The following is a 10,657-nucleotide window of genomic DNA, read 5'->3' as shown; positions in this document are numbered from 1 at the left end:
CAAACCACCCTGTAGGGGTTTGACTTTTTAAAATTCCAATATAAAAAACTTGGGTAATAAAGACATGGCAGAAGAATCAAAAGCTCCTATTCTAAATTCTCTGAGTGTCACAACAGGTGGCAAGATCAGGTTTTGAAATTGTTGTTTCTGTGGTTTGGAACTGTTTCCACAGCCCATCCGATTCATAAGTAAAGTGATTACATCTCATCACAAGTCACTTACAGCATTATACCCAAGATGGGTCTAAGCTACTAAAATTATGCCTAAGTCATTTTTAGAATGAACCTTCACATTAACTGGCATGATTCACTTTATTTGGGGGCTCCTAATGTATCAAAGTTTGTTACAAAGGTCCCATATGAGAATTTAAATCTGTTATCTCTCATGTTCTCATGTGAAGGGCAGGACAGGGGTCTGAGAGTGTCTGAGAACATCTGAGCAGAGGCCAGGTCTCCATTTCAGCTGAAGGTGTCTTGGATGTTATAACAGTGTTGAGGCTTAGACCCTTCCCAAGCCTCAACCTATAACATCCCCTCAGACTTTATGGCTTTAGTGCCTTGTGATGAAAGGCGAGATTTGGGGGGTAACTACAAAGAAGTGATTTCACAGAGTCTCCTAGTGTATTAATCTCCCTTCTGCATCAGTGACTCACCTGATGTCACAGGGATGGCGATGATCAAAGGGTTTCTGCCTGGCAAAGACAAAAATGTGTACATTTATTATTTTTTTTTAATTTTATAAAAGCCAATGTCTATGGGAACCAAAAACAGGGACTGACATTCTGACCAGCCAATTTTCTCCCTGACGCTTTTGTAAAATGAAATTTTCTTTGCTTCCTATTTTTATGCGGTCTTATAGTGTTGCTGGCACGGGTAACAATCACACTTGGCGCTTCTGTCGGGCTTTTCATCCGAAGATTTCAAAGTGCTCCACAACAGGATTTCATCCTCACTGCAGGGCAGGGAGGAAGGTCAGCTCCATTTTGCCTAGTGAGCAGATGGGATGCTGAGAGGTGACATGACTTATATGCCTGCCCTGCAAAGTTGCAGGGGCAGAACAAAGTTAGAGCCAGGCTTCCCTATCCCTAACTCCATCTGCTGTTCACTTGTCCGAACTGATGTAGCCTCTTTTTCGAAGGGTTGAACATTAGATCCAGCAAGACACATCATGAACAGCTCGTTAAGGGTTTTCCTGTAGAGCCACCATGCCAAGGTGACCCACCTCAAGGAGAAACTAGAAGCCCAAATCCAAAGAGGTTGGATTTGTTTTGAGAACTAGTTTTCAGACTTTAAGAACTTGGACAAATAAGCCTAAAAAGTGAGTGCAAATCTCCTGAGTGAAAAATGGCTACCAGATTTCAATACTTGAAAATATCAAAGTATTGGCAAGAAAGTCAAGCAACAAGAATCTTATACTCTGCAGTTGGGAATGTAATTAGTACAACCACACAGGAAAACAATTTAGCAATAGCTTATAAAATTGAACATGAACATACACTTCAACCCAGCCATTCGATTACTGTGTATATACCTGTATGTATAGGTATACGTATAATATATGTAATTCATGAAATGAAATATTATCCAGGGGTGAAGATGAATGAATCATATACTCGCATAAAAGATGGATAAATCTTATATATAGTACTTAATGGGGGAAAAAAGCAAGACTGAGAAGATAAGTTAAAAGATGAATCTATTTTTGTAAAGCTCAAAAATATGAAAACTAAACATATGGTTAGAGGTACAAACATATACAGGATCAAACTTTTTTTTAAAAAAAAACAAGGGGATGATAAAGGCAAAAGCAGGTGGTAGCTACATCTTGGGAAAGACAGGAATCTGAGATTGGGGAGCGTATTAGTCAGGGTTCTCCAGAGAAACAGAACCAATCATATACATATAGGAAGAGATTTATTATAAGGAAATTGGCTCATGATATTATGGAAGCTGGGAAGTCCTGTGATCTGCCATCTGCCATCTGCCAGCTGGAGACCCAGAAAAGTCAGTGGTGTAGTTCCAGCCCAAAGGCCTGAGAACCAGGGGAGCCGATGGGGTAAATCCCAGTCCAAGGGGAGGAGAAGACCAATGTCCCAGCTCCACGGGCGGGCAGGAAGCAAAGGGGACAAATGTTTCCTTCCTCCATTTTTTTGTTTTATTCACGCCCTAAACAGATTGGATAATTCCCACCCACACAGAAGAGGGCAAGCTACTAAGTCCACCAATTCAAATGCTATCTCATCTAGAAACACCTTCACAGACATACTCGGGTATAATGCTTAACCTGGGGCACCCCACGGCACAGTCAAGTTGACACACAAAATTAGCCATCACAGGGAGGAACACTGAGTAGTTAGTACATTTTAGTTCTTAGGTTGGGTGGTTAATTCATGTGATTTTGTTTTACCATTTTTCTTCAAAACTACCTATATATTACACATATTCTTTTCAAATATTACAAAATAATTGAAGTCTGATGTGCTAAGGGTTAAAAAGAATAGACTTTGAAAGGAAAGCGTAAACCTCTCCCAAGTGTATGTGTGCGCGTGCATGAGTGCAGAGTTTGATACACTGTCATTAACATCTAAGGTTTTAAGGGTATTTTTTTTTTAAACATCTTTATTGAAGTATAATTGCTTTACAATGGTGTGTTAGCTTCTGCTTTATAACAAAGTGAATCAGTTATACATATACATATGTTCCCATATCTCTTCCCTCTTGCATCTCCCTCCCTCCCACCCTCCCTATCCCACCCCTCTAGGTGGTCACAAAGCACCGAGCTGATCTCCCTGTGCTATGCGGCTGAGATGTGACAGGGTGAGAGAGTGTCATGGACATATATACACTACCAAATGTAAAATAGATAGCTAGTGGGAAGCAGCCGCATAGCAAAGGGTATTTTTTAAAATAAATTTATTTATTTATTTTTGGCTGCATTGGGTCTTCATTGCTGCGCCCGGGCTTTCTCTAGTTGCGGCGAGCGGGGGGCTACTCTTTGTTGCGGTGCGCGGGCTTCTCATTGCGGTGGCGTCTCTTGTTGCGGAGCACGGGCTCTAGGCACGCGGGCTTCAGTAGTTGTGACGCACAGGCTTAGTTGCTCCGCGACACGTGGGATCTTCCCGGACCAGGGCTCAAACCCCTATCCCTTGCATTGGCAGGAGGATTCGTAACCACTGTGCCACCAGGGAAGTCCAGGTTTTAAGGGTATTTTTAAAATGTCTAACATTTAATCAAGAAAAGTATTGGAAACAAGTATGACATAAAAAGAGTTATTATAGTTAGACTGTAAAGAGTTCATATAAACTGAGAAGCAAAATATGAAATACAAAATCTGAGAAAGTATATGAACAAACAATTTACAGAAAAGTTCAAATGAGAAAGATATGAAAGACGTTTAAGCTTTATTAACAAACAAAGAAATGTAGATTGTTTAGGGTAACTTTTTTTTAACCTGTAACATTGATGAAGATTGAAAACATCCTCAGTGCTGGCAGGAGTTGAATGGAGGAGGTGTAAACACTGCTGATGTACAACCTTTTCTGGAAGCATTTTGGAGATAGGATTCAGTAGCATTAACTAAGCCCATAACTTTTCACCCAGTTCGGTCCTGGAAACCTTTGCAAAAGAAATCCTTAGAAACCCAAAGATGTTCAATGCAACATTATCTTTAACAGAAAAAAAATTAGCCTAAATGCTGAACAATAGGAGAATGGTTAAATAAAGTATAGCACATCCTCAGTGGAAATTATACAACAATTAGCAATGACCTTTTCAAAAAGTATTTGCTGATATGGTAGAATGCTCATGCTAAGTGAAAATCAGGATACAGAATTATTTGTACTGCACAATTTAGATTTGTAAAATATATGTATACACACACACACACACACACACACAGAAAAATGCATGGAACGTGCCAAAAGGTTTAAGTAGTGATCTCTGCATTATGGACTTGTGTGGTTTTTAGTTTCTCTTTTATTTCCTTCCATGGTTTCTAAATTTTCTAGTTTAATAATAAAATATAATATTTTTGAGATAATGGAAAGTATCTGCAATAGAGAAGCAGGCATTTCCTGTAGCATAACGGTGTTGGGTCATAAAGTGTCTATTGTGGTGTGACCAACTCACATGTTTCAGCAAAGAAAATATCACATCCTAGGAACCCTCTCAGCCCAGGCAAAAGCAGGACAGTTGGTCATCCTATTTTTGGCCTGAAAAAAATCACTGGAGTGGAAAGATTTCCCAACTGTGAACTGCAAAAGTAGTCTTGATAATTCCTTAAGTCTCCCTATAGATAGAAGTGGCTATTTTGACCTTGCATTATTTATGAAGATTTTTAAATAAGTCACATCTTAAAGAGCTTGTTGAAAGCAGAGCAGATTGCATAAATGCTAAATAGGCTGGTTAAGCTACATTATACAAGCTCTGAATGCGTACCCAAATAGGTCAGGTTAACCACCTCTTGTCTCTGGGAAGAGAAGACTATTTATCTCTCTTTTCGTTTTTCTGTGCTGTGCATATTCTTTCCTTTTGCAAGAGTGGGAGTGGCAGGTGTATCATGTCACCAGAGGAAAACTGAGCTCCAGGGAGTCAGCTCAGAGGGTGAAGTGTACTCCCAGTTAGTGCTAAAGCCCTCTGGAAGAACAAGGATTCTGGTTAGACTGCCTTTACCTGCCTTTCTTACATGATCAGGACAAATCCCCGCCCTTGCTAAATCTACAGGAAGTTTTTCTACATCTTTGCTTAGGAAGCATCTCGAAAATATGATAGAACTAGGATACTGTGTGTGCCAACAGCCATCTCTTGTCACAGAGGAGAGCCACTTGTGGCAGATCAGGGGGTGGCAGGGCTCTCAGGTGCCTGTGTGTGAGTCACGCCTTTGTACCTTTGGATAATCAGTTAGCCACTCTCCGTGCCTCAGTGTTCTCACATATAAAATAGGGATGCTAATAGCACCTACCTCATAGTGTTTGAGGATTACATACATTCATAGCTAATAAGAGCTTGGAGCAGTGCTTGGAGATGGGCGAGCATGGGGTTTATTAGAGAATGCTCCTAAAATCCTCAACTGGTGTAGCTAAAGGAAGGAAGCAGGATTGAGCAGAGTGAGACATTGAACTGTGATGAAATCTTGACAGAGCCTCGGTGGGGACCCTCCAGATCTGTCCTGAGTTGGGGTGAGAGGGCAGTTCGCCTTGAGATCCCTGCAATCAATCAAATGAGGACCACCCCAAGAAGAGGGCATGACCCTGGTGTGGCAGCCTTGTGTCACCTCTCAGGTCTCCTCCCACAGACCCAGGGCTGGGATCTGAAATCCATCCTTGCTTTTGTGCTGTCAGGGATACTAAGGCAGGTCTCTTCCTGATCTGATGGCTGATTTTGTCTGGAGAAATCCCAATGGCTTTGCTGAAGCTTTCTTAAATTTCACAGGGTCTAGGATGCTTCCACCCAGCTTTCTGTCCCTCTCTCCTGTACTCAGGATCTGATTCCTTAAAATTTGTGGTGAATTCTGTGATATGCAACTCCAATCCCCCTTTAGGAACAAATTTAAAAGTTAGCTTTAAAAAAAAATACTCTTTAATTTTATTTTTTGAATACATAAAACTATGTGATTTGAAAGCCAACACTTAAAATACTAAACAAACAAACACAAAAAAGAAGCATACTTAGATAATTCAGATGTCCACCCTCAAAATGCAGAAAACAGGGTAGAGCAATTGTTCTAGACTAAAAGAGAATAAAGAAACATGGTGACCAGTTGGTTCAGGGAAAAGAAATCTAGCTATAACTAGATACAAAAAAACCAATGTGGCAAAATGCTAGCAACTGTTGATCTAGGTAAAGAACATTGTATTAGTCTTTGAGTCTTTCTGTGGACTTTGATAGTTTTCAAAACTATAAATTCAGGGGAAAAGTACGAAATCTCTCCGTGCTGAAGTGTCTGGCACCTGGGTTCTTATTTGTTGAGTTTGCCAAAAAGTTCGTTTGGGTTTTTCTGTAACATCTATCTTTTTGGCCAACCCAATATCTGCAAAATGTTAAAACAAAAGATGAACAACATGGCCTGAAGGAGAACAAGTAAGTCAAACACTAAAAACACACCCTAATTTCTTATAAGTCAAGCAGGAATTAGTAGAGGGAGATCTCTGGGGTTTAATATAAAACACCCTTTAATTCTCAATGAAATTTTAGAGGAATTAAATGCATGACGTGTGAGCACTTAGAAAGGACATGACCATTAGGAGACGACATATGTTATGAAGAATAAGTCATGCAAAATACACCTTTCCCAGTGGGGAATATCAAAGATACAATTTAATTGCAACAAAGTATTTGAAAAAGTCAATCATATTGGTATCATGATTAACATGGAAAAATATAAACTGGGTTATCAGCTGAGCTTTCCTTCCCATTCTTCATTCCTTCATCCCTTCACTCATTCATTCAGTATTAACCATGTGTTCAGCACTGTGGTAGACAACCACCCTATTAGAATGAATGAACACATTACTGTCAACTCAGGCTTAAAGAAATTTCTAAATATGTTTCTAAAGTGTAGCCTAGGACCCAAAGCATCAGAATCACATGTGGTGCTTGTTAGAAATGCACATGTGAAGTCCCATCCCACACTTACTGAATCAAAATTTCCAGAAATGAGACTTGGTAATCTGCATGTTTAACAAATGTCCCAGATAATTCTTTTGTACATTAAAATTTGAGAGCCACTCTAAAGTTCTCTGCCCTCTTTCCTGAAACCCTAAACATATTAATCAGTAAGTTAGGTGAATTCCAACATAAATTTTGTCTATCAAATTAATAGATGACTGAAAGTGGGAGGAAAAACAGATAAACCATATTAAAGAATCAAACTTGAAAAAGACCTTGACAAAGGAGAAAGGTGGAATGGAATTAACGATATACAATTTAATAGGGTTAAATGTTAAGTTCTGCATCTAAAAGTTCAAAGAATCAACTACTTAAATACAAGGTAGAAAAGCTCTGGATTGACAGCAGTTCACTTGAAAAAGATTTAAAGTTCAATGAGAGTCAAAAATATGGTATTATTTTTAAAAAATGAATACAAATTTTAGGATGCATTAATAGAAACTGAAATTAAGGAAGGGGGGGAGGGTTGCACCCATCATATTTTGCACTGGCAGAGCACATCAATTTCAAAATATTTAAATACCTATTTTTTAAAAAGTCATCGTCAAACTAGAGTTTGTCCAAGGGAAGGTGACTAGGTAGTAAAGTGTCTTAAACCCACATCATATGAAGACTCAATTAAGAAATAGAATATGTTTCACATAGAAAAGGAAAAATTTACTTCTTCATGATAGCTGACTCTGTAGGGTTGAAAGGCTATCAGTTGAGGAAAGAATTGATTTTTTTTGTATGGTTCTACAGGAAAAACCTGGGAACATTGGGGCAAACTTATAGGAAAGTTATTTTTGGTATAATGTAAGAAAGAATTATCTAAGAGTTGTAGGCCTCTATATATGGTATTAGCTGTTCCCTTTAGAGATAGTGAGTTCCAGAAGTAGGTTAAAATGTCTGTCAGAGACATTGTGGAGAGGATTCCAATTAATCACTAAATCAACAAAGGGAGGCCTTGCTCGGACCAATAGTGATGGTGGGCTGGGAACTGAGTATGGTCAACTCAATGCTCTGTAACTGAGATACAAAAAAAAAAAAAAAAAAAAGTAACAAAAAGAAAAATAAATAAGAAAGAATACCTGCATTACCTAGGTGGTCCTTTCTAACAAAGTTTTTGTTCTTTAAATTTCTATATAATTTTATCCAGATTTCTGGTGTCAGTGAAAGGGCTTTAGATCTTTATCTTGTTATATCAGCTGTTCCTCCTTCCAAAGGAATCCATTTCTGACATCTTTTAGAGGGGCTGTTTTGGAGAAGGCAAGAGTGAGGGTGCCCATGACACACTTCCACAGTTTCCTGCAGAGGAAACCTGACCCAGGTGAATCCTTCAACTGATGTGATTTTAATCCTTAAGCTGTGGTACTCCTCTGACACAACGACAGCCAGCCTCCCCAGAAGTGGGAACTGAACTCAAGGGCAAACAACATGTAGGCTGGATGGTGCTCTGTGAGGCAGCTTGGCACAAAATCTATGTCAAAATAGGGATAATGGTGATTAAATGAAGGAATTACCTTCCCTCTTTGGAGAGTTTTACATGTAATACGCAAATTGGTTTGAGCGTTTGAAAGATGGAGCAGAAGAAAAGATACCCAGAAAGAGAGTAGGCTGGAAAGGATATGAAAGACTACCGGATATACTAAAATTATTAGAAGGCAAATGCAATAAGAAAGAAGAAAAGCAAAAGATATATAAAGGAATGGAGAAGGTGGTTGGCTGGTGGCAGTAAGAACTGTCGAAGCAGTCATATAGACCCTAGACAGAGTTATCTTAAGGGCAGAGGATGAAGCATTCACCTGCTGAGGTGATGTCAAGATAATTCATTTGCTAGAGCCATCCTGGATTTTTTTTTTTTTAGCTTGCTCTGTTCTTTGAACAACATTCCAATCTCCAACATTTTGTTGTGCAGCTCTTTCTATTGTCCTTGTTTCTATGTGAATCCTATACCGTACTTTTCTGACCTTTCCACTTAACTAAAGAAAAGAAAATCCTGTGTACTACTAGCAGTCTGGGACACAGCCCAAGCAGCTTATCACAAGTTCAACATTTCTTTGCAGTCTCTTGTTATTTTTATCTTTAAAATTTCATGAGAAATTTGCATTCTCCTCAAGAGATCTGTACTGGTTTTTATATAAAAATAATGTTTAATCCATTAATTTAAATTAACAACTTAAGGAGATGTGCCACATTTTTTTTCAGTTGCTTCCCATAAACTCCTGGCCAGTAACTCATGTAATCCTCGGAGGTGTGGTGGCCTCAGTTTGAGAAACATGGTTGTATGATAAACTAACATTACTTGTGGTTATCTGAGTGACTGTTCCCTGAAGATTCTAAGAGATGCTTTTAGGGAGTTTTTTTCTTTTTTTTTTAGAGTTGACAGTGAAAGTTTACAATTTACTAATTGAGCTGTCTTGCTAAGGACATTAGTTTGCATCTGGGTTGGGTTTGGTTTGGTTTTTGTTTTATTTATTTATTTATTTTATTGAAGTATAGTTGATTTACAAGATTTCAGGTGTACAGCAAAGTGATTCAGTTATATATATATGTGTGTGTGTGTGTGTATATATACACACGCACACACACGCACATATATATATTCTTTTTCAGATTCTTTTCCATTATAGGTTATTAGAAGATATTGAATATAGTTCCCTGTGCTATAAAGTAGGTCTTTGTTGGTTATCTATTTTATATATAGTTGTGTGTATCTGTTAATCAAATGCTTTTAAAGAGATATTAATGTGTGAATGTGTGTGTGTGTGTGTGTGTGTGTGTAACCCAAAACCCCAGAACCTCTTCTGAATCACAAAAGCCAGGACAGACAGCATTGCAGATGTTTTAAATACTTGTTAATTTATAATAAAATTAACCACAGCCTATAGAAAAATGGAATTTTAAAGTTTAAACCCAAAAATGTTTATTTGTAGACATTTTTATATCTTCCTATATATTAAAAGTAACTATATTTTGTTGTCTTTCTTTAGTCAGTGTTGTTTCCCCCACGTTACTGTAGCCCTGAAGAAAGTCCACCTTCTTTCACATAACCCTTACTGAAGAAATAATAGGAAGAAAAAAGGAGAGAAAGCTGTGGAATGAGAAACACAAAGAGAATCAAAGATAAGATTAGACCTAAAACTTGGTCAAGGTGTAGAGTTGCATGCAGAGTAATTTTTCTATTACATTTTCTTTAAAAATTAATTATGTTAAAAATTAAGTGTTTTATATGCTAAAATATCATTGGCAGTTATTACATGTTAGTTATTAAAACCCTAATAAGAATTACATTTTTAAATTAAATATTGACTCTCAATAAACTAAACTTAATAAGTAAGTCTAATATTAATGGTGAAGGATTACAGGAGAGAAAGACAATCGTTAAAAGTTTCATACATAAATAATGCGTTCAAAGATTATGAATTTCCAAGCCACTTTTTTTTTTTCCCATTGCTAGTGTTTACATTCTCTAGAAACTGGTTTGTTCTTCCCAGGCACTATTATGTCCAGTGACATTTACTGAGAACCCACTAGGGACTGTACACACCAGTTTAGTTCAAAAGCCCTTACTGGACAGTAATATCTGCCCGACGCAGTGAGGCAAGAACACTAAGACTGGCCCTGCCTCCAGAAGCTCACAGCCTGGAGAGAGGGAGGGATGTGTAAACACATCATTACAGTGAAGCGTGATGCGTGCAAGAGGGGAATGTGTACAGGGCATCGAGGCAGGAGGCTCAGAAGAATCTCCGCAGATATGAGGGTCCCTGGGTAGGATTTTGACAGAATACTAGGCAGGACTTTGACAGCTGACTATCAGAGAGGAGGATTCCAAGCAGAAGTACGCAGTGTGTGCAGAGGGGTAAAGCAGCATGGGGTGTTACAGGGACAGCGGTTATTTCAGTGTAACTGGGAGAGGTTAAAGGAAATGAATCGCAGCTTGAGTAAGAAAGGAAATGGGGTCAAGGCTAGATTTGTCATTTCTTCTCTCTGTGTGACCTTAGGCAAATTAC

This window comes from Eubalaena glacialis, chromosome 6 (assembly GCF_028564815.1).
Source record: "Eubalaena glacialis isolate mEubGla1 chromosome 6, mEubGla1.1.hap2.+ XY, whole genome shotgun sequence".
Classification (NCBI taxonomy): domain Eukaryota; kingdom Metazoa; phylum Chordata; class Mammalia; order Artiodactyla; family Balaenidae; genus Eubalaena; species Eubalaena glacialis.
Note: the sequence above shows the minus strand (reverse complement) of the source record.